The sequence below is a fragment of the Microcaecilia unicolor genome, chromosome 10 (genome assembly GCF_901765095.1).
Source record: "Microcaecilia unicolor chromosome 10, aMicUni1.1, whole genome shotgun sequence".
Taxonomy (NCBI): Eukaryota; Metazoa; Chordata; class Amphibia; order Gymnophiona; family Siphonopidae; genus Microcaecilia; species Microcaecilia unicolor.
This window is the reverse complement of record NC_044040.1, coordinates 161,263,759-161,285,432: the sequence shown is the minus strand read 5'-3', so window position 1 is coordinate 161,285,432 and position 21,674 is coordinate 161,263,759.

Sequence of the window (21,674 nt, the reverse complement as noted above, 5' to 3'; positions counted from 1 at the left end):
GCGTAAATGGTTTACGCGCGTTAAACACTAACGTGCCCATAGAAACGTATAGGCGCATTAACGTTTAATGTGCCTTAAACTTACAGGCATGTTAAAAATGCTTACACACCTTAGTAAACATACCCCTAAAATTGGAGTGTCAAAAACTGCAGCTTGGGCACTATTGAGAGCAAAAAGTCCTTCTGCCTCCTTATGACATTTTTTTTATTTCGAAAATGAGCCCCAAAGTGTTTTAACAACGATGATGACCAGTTGCCAGAAAGGTCTCTCTCTAAGTAATAGAAGCTGTACCTTAACATGCCTCTGCTTTCACTGTGGGCAAGTCACTTAACCCTCCATTGCCCCAGGTACAAAATAAGTACCTGTATATATGTAAACCGCTTTGAGTGTAGTTGCAAAAATACCACAGAAAGGCGATATATCAAGTCCCATTTCCCTTCTCTTTAACTGGGAAGGTTTAGGGAGGATAATTTTATAAGAAACTACCTACCTTGTGGCCTATTTCATTTATTTATAATTGTAATAACATGTTAAAACTAATCAGTTTTTGCATTTTAAACTGCATGCTTGTAAAATTGACTACCTTCATTTGCAGGAGATAAAGCAGCCCCTGGGGGAGCTGCAGTTGTATAGGAAAAGGAAAACATCAATAGGATTTCTACCTGTCACAGCCTTTAAAGGATGGTTCCTCTAGTTCATTTATCACATGAACATATATCATCCATCATTTCAAAGCTCAAACTCGTGGCTGATGATGTAAATTATCTGTTTGTAAGAAAGACAGTTCTAAGATATTGTCGCTTGAAGTTAGCTTGGTTGAACTGGGATAATATTTCAAAAGTGAATTTTAAATCCGGGATGGGGGCAATGGTTTATAAAGCTCCAATAACCTCTTAACTGACCCAAACTTGTCCCAATTCCCCTGTGTAAACCAATGGAAATATATATATATATATATATATATATATAGAGAGAGAGAGAGAGAGAGAGAGAGAGAGAGAGAGAGAGAGAGAGAGAGAGGGAATAATAATGCTGAATGGTTAGCAACAGAGTCCTGATCAGGGATATAGATACTGCATTAATAATGTTCACAATTTTCCAGGGGAAGGGAGTCCTAGCCATCATGCAGTCCTCGAGCGCCACCAATGAGTTAGGTTTTCAGGATATCCCTAATGAATTTGCATGAAAAAGATTTGCATACAATGGAGTTAGTAGGCGTGCAGATCTTCTTCATGCATATTTATTAGGATATTCTAAAAACCTGATCCATTGATGGCTTTTGAGGCCTGGGAGTGAAAACCAAGGTACAAACCACATGCTTATTTATAATTCAGAATTCACTTTTATTTGATATACTGCAAATTATTACAGATAAGCAGTTCACAATTAAACTGATTCCAGAATGACCCTCTGGAAAAGTGCTTTTCATCCTCCTGGAGGATTTCCAGGATTATCACAATGAATATATTCATGAGATAAGTTTGCATACAATGGGTTTTTAATATATGCTAACTTATTTCATACATGTTCATTATGGTGGTAATTCATTCAGGGGCCCTTTTACAAAGCGTCGGTAAGCCCAATGTGGGCTTACTGCATGCTAAATCGGAACTACCACTGGCCCAACTTGGCCACCAACAGTAGTTCTGGCTTCAGCGCACACCATTTCAGGTGTGCTGGAAAAAAGGTTTTTTCTAGTATGGCGCTAACCCAGCGGTTACCTTGGCAGCTCTTACCGCCACCTCAATGTGTGGCTGTAAGTGCTCCCTGCCACATGGCCACGCAGTAAGAGTTATCTTGTAGCATGAACATTTTTGAGAGGAGAGCTTTTTACCCGCTGTGGTAAAAAGGGCCCTGGTAAGTGGGAAAGGTGGCCCCCACCTCTACCACAGGGCCCTTTTTGTCAGAGCTTAGTAAAAGGACCCCTCAGTTCTTACAATTTATTTTCCTGTTTTTGCTCAAGACAACTCTTGTACCCTAGAATGATGTTTTGAAACAATATTTTGATTGTCTGTAAGGCACTGATACAGTGAGCAAGTTGGAGAGCATTTTATAAGAGGGCACCATGACAGGGAAAACACTTATGTGCCTATGTTGTACCTATGTTATGCAGGCTATTTACGCATTTACTGTATGAATCTTTACTAAACCCACCTGAAAGCTGGCACACAAAGCTACAGTGGGGGAAATAAGTATTTGATCCCTTGCTGATTTTGTAAGTTTGCCCACTGACAAAGACATGAGCAGCCCATAATTGAAGGGTAGGTTATTGGTAACAGTGAGAGATAGCACATCACAAATTAAATCCGGAAAATCACATTGTGGAAAGTATATGAATTTATTTGCATTCTGCAGAGGGAAATAAGTATTTGATCCCCCACTAACCAGTAAGAGATCTGGCCCCTACAGACCAGGTAGATGCTCCAAATCAACTCGTTACCTGCATGACAGACAGCTGTCGGCAATGGTCACCTGTATGAAAGACACCTGTCCACAGACTCAGTGAATCAGTCAGACTCTAACCTCTACAAAATGGCCAAGAGCAAGGAGCTGTCTAAGGATGTCAGGGACAAGATCATACACCTGCACAAGGCTGGAATGGGCTACAAAACCATCAGTAAGACGCTGGGCGAGAAGGAGACAACTGTTGGTGCCATAGTAAGAAAATGGAAGAAGTACAAAATGACTGTCAATCGACAAAGATCTGGGGCTCCACGCAAAATCTCACCTCGTGGGGTATCCTTGATCATGAGGAAGGTTAGAAATCAGCCTACAACTACAAGGGGGGAACTTGTCAATGATCTCAAGGCAGCTGGGACCACTGTCACCACGAAAACCATTGGTAACACATTACGACATAACGGATTGCAATCCTGCAGTGCCCGCAAGGTCCCCCTGCTCCGGAAGGCACATGTGATGGCCCGTCTGAAGTTTTGCCAGTGAACACCTGGATGATGCCGAGAGTGATTGGGAGAAGGTGCTGTGGTCAGATGAGACAAAAATTGAGCTCTTTGGCATGAACTCAACTCGCCGTGTTTGGAGGAAGAGAAATGCTGCCTATGACCCAAAGAACACCGTCCCCACTGTCAAGCATGGAGGTGGAAATGTTATGTTTTGGGGGTGTTTCTCTGCTAAGGGCACAGGACTACTTCACCGCATCAATGGGAGAATGGATGGGGCCATGTACCGTACAATTCTGAGTGACAACCTCCTTCCCTCCGCCAGGGCCTTAAAAAATGGGTCGTGGCTGGGTCTTCCAGCACGACAATGACCCAAAACATACAGCCAAGGCAACAAAGGAGTGGCTCAGGAAGAAGCACATTAGGGTCATGGAGTGGCCTAGCCAGTCACCAGACCTTAATCCCATTGAAAACTTATGGAGGGAGCTGAAGCTGCGAGTTGCCAAGCGACAGCCCAGAACTCTTAATGATTTAGAGATGATCTGCAAAGAGGAGTGGACCAAAATTCCTCCTGACATGTGTGCAAACCTCATCATCAACTACAGAAGACGTCTGACCGCTGTGCTTGCCAACAAGGGTTTTGCCACCAAGTATTAGGTCTTGTTTGCCAGAGGGATCAAATACTTATTTCCCTCTGCAGAATGCAAATAAATTCATATACTTTCCACAATGTGATTTTCCAGATTTAATTTGTGATGTGCTATCTCTCACTGTTACCAATAACCTACCCTTCAATTATGGGCTGCTCATGTCTTTGTCAGTGGGCAAACTTACAAAATCAGCAAGGGATCAAATACTTATTTCCCCCACTGTATATCTTCTCCAAGACAACAGTAACTTTGTGCTCATCTGTGCTGCTATAAATCAGTGCATAGGCAAATATTTTCATAAAATTCAAATCAAGTTTTGGTTTAGCCCCCAGTCTACCCATTCTGTATACTCTGGGAAAGCCTATGCATGTAAAATGGCAATTCTATAATTAGGCACCAGCGGGTACATACCCCTTGCACATACAAGGTTAGAGGACACCAGTACTTATGCACAGAAGCTGTGTTTTTTTTGTGCTGGTCCCCCCAGTGACACTCCCGGCGAGTCTTGCACTTACTTTTTTTTTTTAAGACTCAGAGGTGCAAGCGCGAGTGCGAACGATGCAAGCAGCGATTGAAAGAGGCTGTCTGCGTCGGGGCTTCCCTCTGCGAGTCCCGCCTACGTTGTTACAACTTCCTGTTTCCACATAGGCGGGACTCGCAGAGGGAAGCTCCAACGCAGACAGCCTCTTTCAATCGCTGCCTGCATCGTTCGCGCTGCTGAGTGCGCATCACACGGTACCCCCGTCGGTGGCAGCGCTTGCCAGCCAAGCATGTGCCCAGGACTTAGGTGGACAGGTTACGGACGGGAACTCTGACTTGGGCGCTTGTAGCAGCAGCATGGTAGTGGAAGACAAGGGGCTACGGGTATTCCAGAGCGTCAGGATTAAAATAGGCAAGGCGGGTTCACCGAAGTGCAGCAGGACGGCAGCTGGAAGGCAAAGTTGGTGCGTGCGCTCTGCAGAGCCAGAGCTGGAGGTGATGGGGTTGGAGGTCTTGAGGAGCAGAGTTGGATCCTTGGGGCACACGGTGTGGATGGGTGTAATTGCAAAGTCTTAAATTTTGTAAGAGAATCCTACATAATCTCTACTGTATGTTTCAGGATTTTATAAGATAGATGGTAATTCCCTCGACCTCCCAAAGAACTAAAATGTAGATAAGATGTTTAGACTGGTCTTTTTGTTTTTTAACAGTTTCTTGTGTTCTTGCCCTCCAAAGCCTGCAAAGAGTAGCTATATTTAGAGCCATGCTGAAGTACCTCACATATCAGATTGGTTCATGCTTTTTGTCACATCATTTATGACATTATAGCTGACAATAACCAATAAGATGCTGTACCAAATAGTTTTGACAAAGTTATTTAAATATAACGATTTATAATTTAAATGTGCAGTTTTGCCTATTACTTTGAAAACGAGATTGTGGTAAGAAATTGCAGACTACCATAAAAAGTAGCCTCAGGAACAAATATTAAATTCATTTGAGGAAGCATGTTATGGTGTCTGATTGTTGAGCTACAGTAAGGCCTTTCTCTTGAAGGAAGAATGATTAATACAATTAGGAGTGTGCATATGGATTTGTTGTTTTATTTTTTTGACACAGGCCTTTCTGGACTAAAACTCAAGATTATGATGTAGTTCTTTCATATCATTGGAATTGTAGGCTATCACTTTAATTCACTGTGGAGCCCATTTTCAAAAGAAAAAAATGTCCAAAAAGTGACGTAAATCTGCATTTGGGTGTTTTTCTCACAAAAACAGCCAAACCAGTATTTTCAAAAGTCCATCAGAAGTGCATTCAAGTTCAAGGGGGTGTTTCAAGGACAGGATCTGGGCGTTCCTAACACTGGACTATTTCAGGCATAATGGAAGAAAACAAAACTCTTGAGGACTAAAACTAAGACATTTTGAGCAGGGAAGAGAGAATCACTGGACATGGATGGTAGGGGGAAGAGAAGAATCGCTGGACATGGATGGCAGGGAGGGAGGACGGGACAGAGGAGAATCGCTGGACATGGATGGCAGGGGAGGATGGGACAGAGGAGAATTGCTGGACACGGGAGGGCAGGGGAGAGAGGAGACATGCTGGACATGGAAGGAGGGGAGGGAAGAGAGGAAGGAGATGCACATGGATGGGAGGGCAGGGAAGAGAGGAGAAATGCTGGAAATGAATGGAGAGGGAGAGCAGCAGATAGAGGAGAATTGCTGGACATGGATGGAGGGATTAGCGGGGAGAGAGGAGAAATGCTGGACTTGGCTGGAGGAGAGGGGAGAGAGAATTATTACTTTATATGGATACAGGGGAGGGAAGAGAGAGGAGAAGTGCTGGACATGGATGGAGGGAAGGAGAGAGGAAAAGTGCTGGACATGGATGGAGGGAAGGAGAGAGGAGAAGTGCTGGACATGGATGGAGGGGAGGAAAGAAAAAAGAAGAAGATGCACATGGATGGAGATGAGGGAAAGGGGAGAAAAAGTGCACATGGATGGAGAAAATAGGCAAAAATTGGATCTACGTTATACCTCCTCCAGTTAGTTCCACGGAGGAGGACCCAGCTTTTACTTATGGATGCAGGGCAAGAAATGAAGAAGAAAGGAGGAAAGTAAAGAAATAAATGGAAAAGAAGCCCTGGAAATGGAGTTAAGAGAACAGATAGAGAGCAGCAGAATCAGAGACTGGGAACAATGGATAGAAAAACAAAGTCACCAGACAATAAAGGTAGAAAAAAAACATTTTATTTTCATTTTAGTGTTTGAAATATGTCCAATTTGAGAATTTATATCTGCTGTCTTATTTTGCACTGGGTATACTGGAGCTGTAAGAGCTTACAGAAATTATTTATAATGAAAAAAATCATGTTATTTTTTTTCTTCTATACTAGTATAATATTTTCAATGATGTCTGTTTATATGCGCCATGGCTGGTATAAGGGGTGTGGCTAATGTGGTTGTGGCTATCATAGAGGTGGAGCCATATGTGTTGGCCCCGCCCACAATGAGTACCAGCACCTTTTTTCCTACAAAAAAAGCACTGCACAGTATAGATTTACCCACAAAAGTGCTAGCAGGATGCCTAAGTGCTATTCTATAAGGGCATGTGTAAATGGCATAGCACATAAATGCAAGGGCGCATACACATGGGTGAAGCATGGGCAGGGATGCCATTTATGTGTATTGCTTACAAGATTTATTAAATTACATGTGTCCCTGCTGCATTACACAACTGCACTTATGCCAGATCTACAGATGGTGGCCCCAATATTGAGACAGTGGGAGTTAGACCAGCTAACTCCCGCTGTTGCCGGTGAACCCGAAAATTCAATGCCAGGGCTGTATCTGGCTGCCAGCATTGAATTTCTGGGGGATTTTTGGCACAGCAAAGATAGCCAGTTAAGCCGATTGACCAGCTAGGTTCTAGCGGCCAAAGATAGACCTGCTATTTACATGGGTCTATCTGGCCACTAAACATAACTGGTCAGTCACTGAAAATCAGCGGTAACTGGCTATGAGGCGTATTTTCAAAGTACTTAGCCTTCCAAAGTTCCATAGAAACCTATGGAACTTTGGAAGGCTAAGTGCTTTTTTGTCTAAAAAAAAATAGTATCATAGTAGATGATGGCAGAAAAAGACCTGCATGGTCCATCCAGTCTGCCCAACAAGATAAACTCATATGTGCCACTTTTGTGTATACCTTACCTTGATTTGTACCTGTCTTTTTCAAGGCACAGACAGTATAAGTCTGCCCAGCACTATCCCCGCCCCCAACCACCAGCCCCGCCTCCCACCACCGGCTCTGGCACAGACCGTATAAGTCTGCCCAGCACTATCCCCGCCTCCCACTACCGGCTCTGCCACCCAATCTCGACTAAGCTCTTGAGGATCCATCCCTTCTGAACAGGATTCCTTTATGTTTATCCCACGCATGTTTGAATTCCGTTACCGTTTTCATCTCCACCACCTGCACAGATGAAGGAAAGCGGTTAGCCTTCATAAAATACAAGAGATCATAGAAAGCGGTGGACAGACCGCCATCGGAGCCTTGTTCCTCCTTCTGGGGAACAGGAAGTGATGTCATACTGGAAAACACTAAATTCAACCCCAGACTGCAGCTCACAGAATGAGGCAGACAGGCCGCCATTGGAGCATCACTCCTCCCTCTGGGGAACTGGAAGTGATGTCATACCAGCAGACACTAAATTCAAGCCTGGACTGCAGTACATGGCAAAGGAGTGTGCACAAGCAGCAGGACATGCTCCTTTATGCGCTCCTTCGTGCACACCCTACGAGATGTCATGTGATATAGCTGCTGACCAGGATATTGAGGGGGAGGTAGCCAGTTATCTCCCACTGAATATTGGTGGATAGCTGACTTGAAGGCATTTAAGTGGCCAGGTGCCGTTCCTAGCTAAATACTTTTCAGTTTGGGCGAGGTGTAAATAGAGGCATGTAAATATAAGGTGCACTGATACCTGGTTACATCAGTATTCTATAATGGATTCTGGGTGCCCAGATGCAGGTATGTAATAGGATCTCACCACACAACATTGGGGTGCCTAGATGGAGGTGTTCAGTTATAGAATTGTCCCCAAAGAGAGTACTTTTAGATCAAGCTGCCTAGGTAGGAAGTCCAAGTGAGTGCCTATTTTGGAACTATTTTATAAAGACAACAAAAGCACCTATGGCACTCATTTTCAAAGCAGATGGACGTCTCAAAATGGCCAAGAAAGTCCATCTGCTGGAAACATCCAAATTGAGATTTTTGAAAGGCATAATTTGGACATTTTACACTACAGTTCATCCATATAGAAAGGGGGCATGTTGAAGGTGCATTTTGGCAGGAATAGGGAGGGCCCAAAATTAGGACCTTTCAAAAAAGGATGTTTATTTTATCTAGACTTGTTTCAATTATGTCCAGGGTACAAAACTTTGCCCTGATTGAGCAGCTGACCACTGGAGAGATGAAGGCATGACCGTTCCTTCACCTCCCATTGGTTACTAACCCTCTTCCACCCCCCACTCCTCTAAGAAGTGAAAGTGACAGCGGATACCAGGCTTCAGGTATTATGGCTATTCCTAAAAGAGCGGCAAGCAATTGTAAGGAGTAGCCTAGTGCTTAGTGTAGTGGACTTAGAACAATGGGACTCAGGTGCAACTCCCACTTTAACGCTTTTATTTCTGTACAAATATGTGAGCCCTACTGGCACATAGAAATATCAACTATATCTGAATTTATAAGACACCTGTAAGCGTGATGGCTATTGTAGTGGTGTACCTTTAGGTATGGTAAGTTTTTATCTTTTCCTAGAGGGCTCACAATAACATATAAGGTAGGATTGGTACCTGGGTCCTGTTGTTTAAAGTCCATTTCACTGACCACTAGGTTCCTCCTCTGCTCTGCAGAGACATCTGTGTGGCCATTTTTGTACAAATTATGCCAGGCAGATGTTTTTTTGCCTGCTTTTTTGTCGTTCATATTTTGGACATTTCAGTTTGGAAAATGGCCATTCATTTTGGACATTTTCAGTGCAAGAACATCCTTCTCACTTATTCTGAACAGGAAATACCAACATTTTTCTTGTTCAAAAATGGCTGTGAGATGGATTTCTTTTTGGATGTTATGAACAGAACATTCCAATTCTGACTTGGTCGTTCTTTCAAAAAGGCCCTTCTATGTGTATTTATAAAATAGCGTCACAAAACTTGCAACAGTTATGAGTAAATAAACCCATATAAGTTTATACTTGTTCGTTAAGTAGAAGTGTATGTGCCTAACTGAATGTATACTGCTTTGATTTCTTTTGGACTTGTAGGAAGCATATAAATAATTGTGTGTGTGTGTGTATGTACGTGCGTGCGTATGTGACCTGCTGAGCAAAAAAGTACCAAGAGTGGGGTACATGACTTATTTATACTACAAGATAGAGGGATATCAACTGCATAATCCTGCAAAATTTCAGCTTCAGGTATAAACTAATTATGTCTTTTTTAAATTGAGAAACGTTTATCAATCAAAAAAGTAATTAACCCCAGAAATCATATACCCCCACCTTAGGTACCTTTTAGACACTTGCAGTTTTCAGCCTGTAGAACATGAAAAACATCAAAGTTGTGGAAAAAAAATTGCACAGATCAATTCTACTGACTCTATAGTACACAAGACCAGTGGCGTAGCTGTGCGGGGGCCATGGGAGCCTGGACCCCCCAAAAAATGGCTCTGGGGCCCCCAGTTTGGCTGGCGGGGGTCCCCAACCCCTGCCAGCTAAAGCGTTTGTCTCGTGCTGGTCTCACATTGCTTGATACCCTGTTTTCAGTCACTGTGCACAGTCATTTTAATGAAACTAAGCATGCTAGCACAGAGATATAGAAGGCAACTAGGTTTGCTGCACCCTACCGTGCCTTCGTGAAAAGGCCCCTAAGTCCAAAAAACCCACATCCTGCTCATGATGTTAAAAGAAAAAAAAACATCCATCTCACAGCCACAATCAAACAGGAAAAATGTCTAGATGTCCTGTTTGATTATGGCTGTCAGATGGATGTTTTTGAACTGAAAATGTCCAAAATGAATAACCATTTTCCAAAATTAAATGTCCAGTTTTTGAACAACAAAATACCAGGGACATGAACATCTGTCTGGCACCATTTTCAAACGTGTGGCCACTCAGAGTGGAACAAAGGAGTATCCTAGTGGTTAGTGCAGTAGACATAAAAAAAGATAATAAAATAATACAATCATTTCACCTGCACAAAGTCATTGCTATAGATACTGGATGAAATTTACCAGCTGATAAATATCTTACCCAAGAAACTGTGGATGCATTCCAATCTATACCTATGGGGAAAAATTGAGTATTTCCTGCATACATTTTATATAGCTGTTATATCCACCTAATCATACAGTTTGTCCCAGTAGAGACATAAATAAATAATAAAGAAGAGGGAACAAAGACAATCCCTGTGGTAAACTACCTGGAACCTGAAGAAATGGCTGCACTAATCCTATGCTTATGGATCACAGAAATGACTGACAGTATTCAGAACAGTTTAACGCCATTCCTGATTGTGAAAAGGTACTTGCACATTTTAGACATAGAGAACTTAAAATTCTAGAAGCAGCAATGTTTGCTATCAGACTTTGGAAAATAAAATTAATGGTTCTGGTTTAGTATGTACTCTATTACAAGATTATCCAGTTTGCAGGCTTAATTGCTTTAATAAAATCTGAAATGTAGCTCAGCTGCGGTATTAAGACATTATTAGTTAGCACTTACCTAAAAGAGTACTGGAAACTTAATCTGTATTACCTCCAAAATTCAATTTCTGTATGAAAACTTTAGAGACAGTTCACTTTGGAACCTACATACCAATTATGCACAGGTTGAAAGGAGATTTAATGCATGTTTTAATCAGCTCTTTCTTTACAAAAGATCCAGTTGTGAGCCAGTACGATTTGTTAATGCGCATATGGGTATATTGTATTAAACATTAATGAAAAGCATGTAAATATCATAGTAATGACTTAATTTGCAATTGCCATGCTATTTGCTGAACATCCTAGACCAGGAACTAAATATAGTTTGGTTTCTAACAACACTGAATTTAGCCCCCAAACGGGAATTGTAGCAAACTGCCAATATGATGATTTTGCTTACAATCCGTTGACAAATTGAGCAAAATCATGTCCAGGTTCTTTCCCCTCCCAGTAGTAAGGATTTACCACTGTTCCAATTTGTCTGCAGTATCCAAATCCCCATTGTTTTGACATCTGTCAACCCATCTCCCCTATGGCCTCAAGGATACCTTCTGATCCCCTGAACCGCCCTATCTCCAATTCTTCAAAGGGATAATCTACCAACTATAATCCTGATTTCTTCAAGAAGAGCCATTAACACTATTTTGCTACAATGATTTCTGTGCAAATATTCAGAAATTCATTTTTGTGTCAAATGATCTCGTAAATGCCATGCCACTACTGTTTATAAGAGTTTCACCAGAAAAGTTAGGTTAGCCAAGGGACAATCAATCCTTTTCATACTGTTCTACACCTGCCTCACCTTCTTTAATAAAGGTACTAATACTACATCCCTAAACAAAAGTGATCTCTTACTTCATATGTTTTAATATATTTTTACAGTATGTACTATATACCTTTGAATGCCTTATGTTCCTGACAATTTGTCTGTCATTTCCCAACTGCAGATACACAGAAATTAACATCTGCAATTGTTAATCTACACACCAACCTTTCAAATTAATCACCTGTTTTACTAGACTGCAGTAGTGATTCCCAGTACAGCAAATGAGAGGAAGCCCATAGGAATTGAATGGGCTTCCTCTCATTTGCTGTGTGGAAATCACTAGCACGGTTTAGTAAAAGAGGCCCTTTGAGGGCAGGATATCTAATTTCTCAGGTTGATGCACTTAGTCAAAAGATAAGCTTGTAACCTCAGAGTTGTGCATGCATTTTTTTAAATTATTCATGTAAGTTAAAAAATGTCATGTGCCTACACAAACACATTTTGGAATTTTTGAGTACAATAGAATATTTAAAGTCTGTATACTCTATGGACCACAATTTTTTTAATCTTGCCAATCTCTTCCAGTGTAGTTTTGTAGATTATGGATTATTTCTGAAAATTGAATACTCTTAGTTTATGATAGAAAATTACGTTGTGTGTTCAATTTATTTTGGCAATATTAGTTTTTCAAGAATGTACTACTTTTCTATTCAGAATACATCAAACCATGTCAAATTTAATAAAGATTAGAGAATTGGCCTACTGTTTAGAGAAATGCTATGATCTAGGGAAGCCATGGTTCAAATCCAATTTCTCTTACTGACTTTTCATGTGACTTTGAGCAAGAATCAGTTTGCCTCAGATACCAAGTTAGATTGTAAGCCCTCTGGGAAAGGGACCTTGCTTCGAACCAGAATTGGAAATTACCTTGAGCACTGGTTAGGAATTAAATCACAAAACTAAGAGGTCCTTTTACAAAGCTGCGGTAATGTGGGCACATAAAATTGCCACTCACGAGGCCACTTGTTACTGCAGAGAGAATTTCTATTATTTTAAATGCACGTCGTAAATGGCCTTGCGCTAATACAAATATTGGTGTATGACAATTTACTGCCTGAGCCCTTACTGCCACCTATTCAGCAGGCAGTAAGGGTTTATGTGCTAACCTGGCAGTAATCGGACAGTGCATGGTGATGGCCGATTACCACTGGGCATGCCTACACTGTTCCCCCTTGCTAGAAAATAGAAAAATATGTTCTGGTACGAGAAAAGCTGCACAGCAAACACAAAACTACTGCAGGGCACCTGGGGCACACCCCATGGTAATGCTGTTTTGCTGCGCACTACTCACATGGTAGCCCTACTGCTGCTTTGTAAAAGGGCCTCTAAATTTAACTGATGATGGACATCACTTTTATGAGTGTAGCTTCTACCATATTTGCCAGCTTTAAGAAATATGCTATATGGGCCTGATTCAGTAAATGACGCCCACATTTAGATCCCAGGAAAAATTCACTCTAAGTGCTAGTCTATAAAAGGAGCCCCAGACTGTATATGAAATGTAAACCGCTTTGACTGTAGCCACAGAAAGGCAGTATATCATAGCCCATTCCCTTTTCCTTCATAGAATAGCGCTTAGTGCAGATTCCCATGCACAACTTTGGGCATGAGGACTTATACCGGCTATAAACTGGCATAAATCTTGGTGGACAAGTTGGACGTGCAACCCTTGTATTCTATAACCCTGTACCTAAATATTTGGAATGCCCCTGACATGCTCATGCTCCTCCCATGGCCACACTCTCTGTGGACTATGCGTGGTACCCAGCATTGTAGCAGAGGGCATAGGCAGTTGTGCACATAAATCCAAATTAATGCCCATTAACTCCAGTTAACCTCAATAATTGGTTGACTAATTAATTTATACATGCATCTGGACTCTACACCCAATTTTGGGTGCTCAACTTTAGATAACCTATATAAAATCCAAGGGGTATATGGGGAGAGGGGGGAGATTCTATAAATGGCACTGAAAATTAGGTGCAGATAAAAATTGGTGCTCAATGTTATTCTATAAAGGGCACTTCATTATGAGTGCTCTTTATAGAATAGCGTTGAGTACCGAATTCTATGCTCTACTTTGGACATGAGGACTTATGACAGATGAAACCTGTTATAAATCCGGGCACATAAGATGGGCGTGGATCCCCACTATTCTTTAACACTGCACACATCTTTTGTAAATGTCCCTGACCTGCCTATGCCCCTTCCATGGCAATGCCCCCCTATTGAGATGCATGCGATCTAATTTAGGTGCCCATTGTTACAGAATAACATGAAACCAGATTAGCGCCCAAATTATAATTAGTATCAATTATTTGTTAATGCCAATAATGAAATCATTGGAGCCAATTAGCTAATTATTTTTGGCACCAGTCTGGGATCTATGCCGAAATGTGGGTGCCCTTTATAGCATCTAGGGGTTGATGTGTAGGATCCTTGGTCTATGACTTCTAATACACAGTGCTGTGCTTGCTACTCATTTTAAGATTACTAAATGTCATAGGTTTAGTTTCAAATCAAGGTGATTAGCACAGACCACAAGATTAATCTTGGCTACCCAGTTTTCTTATTGTAATACCACACTCTCTTTTTTCTAGGAGGCAATACGTGACTCATTTTGAAAGCACTTACACTTACAAAGTTCCATAGGGTACTATGTAACTTTGCATGTGTAAGTGCTTTGAAAGTATGCCTCCATGTCTCGAAATGGGTTAGTTTTGCCATAGCATGACAATATCTTCACTCCTAAGCGAGGGTAGATGGAGTATGATCTCATGCTCTCAAATGTACTGCTAATGCTCACCATAGTACTTGCATGATGCCAAAAGGACTTTCTTTTGGAGCTCATAAGATGCAACCTACAATGAGAAATAACTCTGAATAACTCTGCCACGTTTTCTTGGTCTCTGCATTACTTGGTATTTAAGAATCTTCTTTCTCTCCATCTGATTCACAGAATCATTACTTGGAACTGACAGCACTATAAATCAATGCTGTTCTGGTGTTTTTCTCCTTTACCTCTATGTCCGGTTTCCTTGCATCTAGATTTTAATTGGTCTGAATGGTGCTATCCCAAGTGACCATGACCTCATCATTCTCCGTAATGATCTTAGGGTCATGATTCCAGTGCTTCTCTGGTTCAGCAATGTTATAGTGTTTACAGGACTTACCAATGAATGAGAGTTGCCTCATTACTGTGCCTTTCTGAATAGACATTTTCTGCTATCAGAAGTTTGCAGTCAACTATGAGCAACTGTTTATAGTTCTTTCTTAGAGAATCTACATATCTGTTTTCCTAGCTTTTTCTAAATTTGTTTTGAAACTTCTCATTCATAATCCATCATCCTGGGCTGCAACTATAATCTCTCATGCTTAGATTTCAGTTCATGTGTCTAGATTTGGTCAACATATGGTCCCTGAAGTAACACCCTGTATTTCCCACTGGAATTGTGCATTTGCCTCTTGTTTTAAAATGTCTAATTCGACTATTTTTCCTCTTATTTTGCAAATTCTTTTGCTTCCTTTCCAATGTGACCTGATGGATTCTCACTCATTGTTTCTGCTTTTCAGAATACTTGCCCAAGTTTAATGAGGGGGTGGAATCTGGTCAGTTATTTTCATACTTCCACACTTCGGGAATCATTTTTAAAGGAGCCACCTAGTTTTAGGCAGCAGGGATGCATGTAAATGAGATTATTCTGGCCACTTACCAGGGAGAATTATAAAATACTTCAATTTATGGACCAAATTCTATAAATGGTGCCTAATAAATCAGTACTGAAAAAAATCCATGCCTACTGCAATTAAATAAGCCTCACCTAAAGTTAGGCATGGTTTATAGAATACGCACGCCCCCAAATTCTATATATCGCACCTTAATTTCTGTGCAGACCTTCAAGCGTATAACAATGCGTGTAACTTAGAGGCCCTTTTACAAAGGAGATCACACGGCGTTGCAGTTCATTGATCTTCTTAACTGTATTGTCTTTACAATACCGCCGCATGTTGTCTGCTGTTTCTTGCTACCCCTGAGGCAGGCGCTTTGTGCCGAAATACGGACCGTGTCGGGTCCATTCAAGTACTGTTTCTTCAACATATGATTAAAGACTTCAATCTCCATTTTTTTGAGGCCCTTGGTGCTTTTTGTTTTTTGGCTTGGTTTTTTGTATGTGCTTTGCTCCCTCTCTCTGTTTCACTAACTTCTAGGCACAGCATTTGCACCAGCTATAGGACTGTGAATAACATGAGAAAGGACCTAGCAAAGCTTGAAGAATGGTCCAGAATTTGACAGCTAAGGTTCAATGCATGTCCTTTGTAGAATACCTGCTTAGCGTGGATATTTTTGGTGCCTAACTTTGGGCACGATTTACTGAATCCAGCCCCTAGTGTCTATATCCACATCATTGCCAATTATTGGCACCAATGACATGCACAAGTGGTACATAATTCAAGGCAGCCATTTATAGAAAAGTAGGTGCACATGTTTCTTTATTAAATACTAGCATAACTGGCTGAAAACAAGTCTTGCTTTAATTCTTGATCATTTACACCAACTGCTATAAATCCTGCCTCTAGGGCCCCTTTTACCAAGCTGTGGCAAAAGGGGGCCTGCGCTGGCACCAGCAGATGTTTTTCATGCACACCAAGGCCCTCTTTTACCGCAGCGGGTAAAAGGGAAGTCTCTCTTTCCTGCAGGAAATGGCCATGCGGCAAGTAAAGCACTTGCTGCACAGCCGTTTCGGGAGGGAGCTCGATTACCACCGGGTACACTCCAGCTCTACAAAAATAAAAATTTTGTAGCGCTGGATATGACGGCACGCTAGGGGTGGGAAGTACCGCTGGGCTGCTTTGGGCTTACCACTGTTTAGTAAGAGGGGCCCCTAGAGTTTAAGGTTTATTTTAGATTCTTTACTAACTATGGAGAACCAAGTTAAATGCTTGACTAGGAGGATGTTTTGTAAATTAAGACAACTTAGGGCCATTAGATCATATTTTTTCCCTGAGCAATTTAGATTGGTACAAGCGACTATTGTAAGGTCTCCATCTTCGAGAGACTCTTGGAAAAGTCTCCTGCAACCGGAGACCTTGAGTCCCTCTGCCCTTTAGCTGAGCTATGTGCTGTAATCCACTGCTAAAGAGCACACCGCAATCCACAAGGTCAGATCATTATACTTTATTGTAATCCCTTTGTGTCAACTGCTCCTCCAAAGGTAGTTCCCACCACAGCATTTCTCAAGAAGCATAGCAGTTCAAAAGCATAGTAGTAAAAAAAAAAAAAAAGGTTCCAAAATCTCAGCAGTTCATATAAAGCAGTTATACAAAGCAATTCTTCAAACAAAGTAGCTCAAAAAGGACTCAAACTCCCAGCGGTTCATGTAAGCAGTTATGCAAAGCAATTCCCCAAACACAGCAGTTCAGAAAGGGTTCAAACTCCCAGCAATTCATGTATAGCAGCTATGCCCAAAACCACCACTCCTCCTCTCTCCCTTTCAAAAGAAATCAACCTAGGGAGAGTGGCCAGGGTCCCTCCCCAACCAGGCCAGCATTATACCTTGACCACCACCTGCATGACCCTTCTGTGGTAAACCTGTTCTCTCAGCTCCCCTCGTGGGATAGCCACCTTTTTCCCTTCTTCTACCAGGCTCTCCTCCCAAGCAGCCCTCTGCTGTTTCACCTCCTTTCCTTCCAGTTTAGTCAGAGCAGCAATCTCCATCGGCTCCACTTGTTCTAGTTCCTCCCCCTTTTCTTCCCCTTGCCAGTCCATAGGTTCCTCCCTACACCCATTGCTCAGCTGCTCTCCATTTGCTTGAATGGGCAGGTTCAGAACCCCTTCCCTCATCCTGGCTCTCTGGGACAGGTTTTTTCAACTCCCTTCTCTTGCCCTTCTCCTGACCTCCTCTGGGGGCTGTTGGGGATTGAAGTCCCTGTTTCTACCATGGGACCTACTCAGGGGCTGCTGGGAATTGTAGTCCTTTCCTTTTCTCCAATCCCCCAGAGGCAAAGGCTCCTTCCTTTCTTTATTTCTGGGATAAGCAGTATAAAATGTTTTGTACTTTTTTGGGATCTTGCCAGGTATTTGTGACCTGGATTGGCCACTGTTGGAAACAGGATGCTGGGCTTGATGGACCATTGGTCTTTCCCAGTATGGCAATACTTATGTACTTATGTACCCAGTCTCCCTCCCTCTTGAGCCTCCTCGTGCCTTCATTCTCCCTCTCACCCTCATATTCCTCACACTATCCTGCCACAATTATATTACTGTACTTCATTATATGCTGGTATTCCTCAAATTTCTCAGTTTCAATTTCAGCTTTTACAAAATTGTGCAACCAGGCTAATTTTCTGTCATAAGAAGTATGATCATGCAACTCTATTGGTGAGAGAATTGCACTGGTTGCCTGTAAGGGCTAGAGTACATTTTAAGGTGGCTTGCCTTACATACAAGATTTACTTTGGTTATTGCCCGTTACATCATATAGCTTTGATAACCTATCTGACCATTCGTTCGTCAATTCAATCAAATTATTTATTACATTTGGGTCTTCTTTCTGTCAATCGGATTTGTTATAAACATTTCCATGATATCTCATTCAGGAGTCCTTTTACTAAGCCACGTGCCCACCTACGTGTGCCCAACGCATGTCAATTTGAAATTACTGCCTGGCTACCACATGGCCTGGGCAGTAATTTCATTTTTTATGCATGTCCACTACGAGCACCAGAAAATAATTTTTATTTTTCGACATACGGTGCTAACCGGGCAGTAAAAGGCATTCTACGAGAGTAGGCTATTACTGCCCGGTTAACGCGTGAGACCTTACCGCTAAGTCGATGGGTGGTGGTAAGATCTCAGACCCAAAATGGATGCATGCCATTTTGTCGAATGTCCATTTTTGGCTAAAATTTTAAAAAGGGATTTTTTATAGGTGTGCTGAAAAATGGATCTGCAAGCATCCAAAAACACATGCCTACATCAGCAAATGCCATTTTTCAGTGTACCTAGTAAAAGGACCCCTCAGTATATTGCAGCTAAATTATGAAACAGTATTCCTGTAATTCCTGAAGACTTTTTTGTTTGAAAAATACTTTTAAAATATGTTGGATTTCTTTTGAGATTTGATTTTCTGTAACCTGCTTTGACTTCAATTTGGATTAAGCGGGATATAAGAGCTGGAAATCTGGAATAGAATAGAACATTTTATGATTTATGTGCATACATGTATGCTCTGCCTGCACTCCTCCCAAACTCTGCTCATTTGCATGCACACAGTAGAAACACACATGAAACAAGGTATATGCTTTCATGTAGTTGGCATTTTATAAGAGGTCATTTGTATGCATAGATGATTAAAATACTGCCCTCTATGTGCATTCTTGCAGCCTAAGATGGTTGTTTATCAAATTACACCAATAATGCAGTCACTACCACTGACTAGTCTATATATATGAAAGGCAAATTTAAAAGAGGGTACTTAGTTTAAGAGGGTAAGTGGCACCTACACAGGCACATCGAGATTGATACAAACACTGGAATTTCATGGATAACAGACTTGTAGTGTCAGCCAATAAAAGTATGCCACTTCTTGAATATTGACACAACTGTATTTTAGAATATTTCAAAACTCTTGGTACCACAGCAGAAAAATATTGCATACATTAAGAAATCTTAGATTTTTAGTATTCTCCATTGTACATTTCTATTAGTGCCAGGTATTAGATCAGTGATTTTCAACCTTTTTCATCTTATGGCACACTTCCAAGGTACAAAAATTGTCAAGGCACACCATCAGTTTAAAGATATATATTAACAAACAAGTATTAAGATTGTGTTTAAAGTTCAATAATTAAATTTTTTAACATTGTGTTATCTTTATAGCCACAAATAATATGCATTGAAACACAGCAATTTTAAAGCAAATCTCCCCCAACCACCTATCACCCTCATCTTTAAAAAAGGATATCAGTGGGAAATCTGCACTTGATGTTTTTTCTAGCCCCCTCCCTGCACCCACACTTCTTCCATCTTATTTTCCAGCTCCCTTCCTTGCACACGCACACACCATCCATCTTTTTTTTCAGCCCCCTCCCTGCACTGACATTCCATCTACCTTTTTTTCCAGCCCCTCTCCCTGTACCCACACACCATCCATCTTTTTCCAGCCTCCCTATCAGACCTCATCTGAGACTCATAACATCAAACACTTACCACTTTGGTGACAAACCATGGTTAACTGCCACCGTGCAAGTCCTCTTCAGTCCTCCGTTCAGTAATTCAGCACTGCACTTGCTCTCTGCCTGGGGTGATGCAGAAAGACTCACACTGCCACATGCATGGGCCTTCTGCATGTGGAGGTTGCCCCCCCCCCCCCCCACACACACACACATGCCAGTAGATCAGGTGACCTCTGATTCTGCTAGCCTGAGCATATGTCACTGTGTGCCTTGCTGCATTAGCCTGGACAGAAAGCAAGTGGGGCTACACTGAATTATTGGAGGGAGGAGGTGATGCTTGGATGTCTTGGAGGACCCTGGGTATGTAGGTGGTCATCAAGAGACTCTTACACTCCCACAGGAGGTGGAGCAGGAAGTGCTGCTGGACCTGGACCAAATTATTACCGATAGACAGCTGTAGCATCTTGAGAGCACACACAGCTGCAGAGCCAGGGACAGGCAGGCCAGAGGAGATCCCTGTGAGATCCCCCCTAAACTGTGACACACCTGAGAGCCGCCAAGGCACACTGGTTGAAAAATTCTGTATTAGATGGTGGCTCCCTTTTTTGTTTACAACTGAATCCATTTTATGGCATTTAAGTAAGAAGGAATCAACTTAATTCATAGTTGCATAATACCTGGGAGTTAATGGGAAAGCAAAAGTCAATGGAAAAGGCCCAATATCTAGTTAATATATCTGCTTGCCAATGTTATTGTCTAGGAACATAAAGACAATTCAATTAATTTTTTCAATCAAATGCTGACTTAAGTCATTGCTTTATGGTAGATGAGTATGCAGGCACTTCCATGTTCACTAGAGGGAATTGCTGCTGCTGTCTGTGGGCCCTGGATAAAGGATAGTATGTGATGGAAATCATTAATGTTTAAACTCTGAGAAGGATAGATGAGAGCATAGCACTCAAGATGACTAATAATAATGCAGACATCAGCAAAATTGACTCACTTAGTGATGGAATGCCTATAAATGAGAAGATGCATGTAAAACTGGTTTTTAGATCTCAGAAATGTGTTGCTGTGATACATAAAATACAGTTTATGTTTTATAGAGTTTGAGATTTCCTGATGTGGTATGAGCTTTGTCTTAGTTATTAGGATCAAAATGATTTTCTAGATGTATTATGGCAATTTTTGAAGTCTCCAAAAAGATAAGAAGCCTCTAATGCCTCACATTTCATTTAAGAAGTAGCACTGACTTATAATAATGTGGTTGCCAGGTTAGTCCACTTTGTAGGTAATAAACAGAAATATAACAAAAAAAATGGCAAATTAAATGATATGTTTTCATTGGACTAACAATAAATTTTCTGACTAGCTTTAAAAGACCAGAACCTTCATACTGGGGCCAGGACAACAATAGTGAAAGATGTCAAAATATCAGAATATATAAGTGGCACATAAAAACATTCCACTGACAGTCTCAAGGGGAAAGATAAGGGAGGGGGGGGGGGGATAGAGAGAGATGGATGGGTGACCAGAAGGCGACAAAGTAATATTTCATCATTTATAAATAATGTGATATTATTATTATTAACATTTGTATAGCACTACCAGACACACGCAGCGCTGATATGAACCCCAGATCTTTGTTGTGTCAAAGTATTTTCAAAGGTCTTGGGGGCTCTTTTACAAAGGCACAATAGGGCCTACGTGTGTGCAGTGCACATCAAATTGGAATTACCGCTCAGCTAGCACGTGCACCTGGCAGTAATTCCGAGTTTGGTGCACGCTGAAAACATGCGGAGGCATTCCCTGCGGTAATCGGCAGTTGGACGGTTACTGTGTGTGTAATGCATGAGCCCTTACTGCTATGTCAGTAGGTGG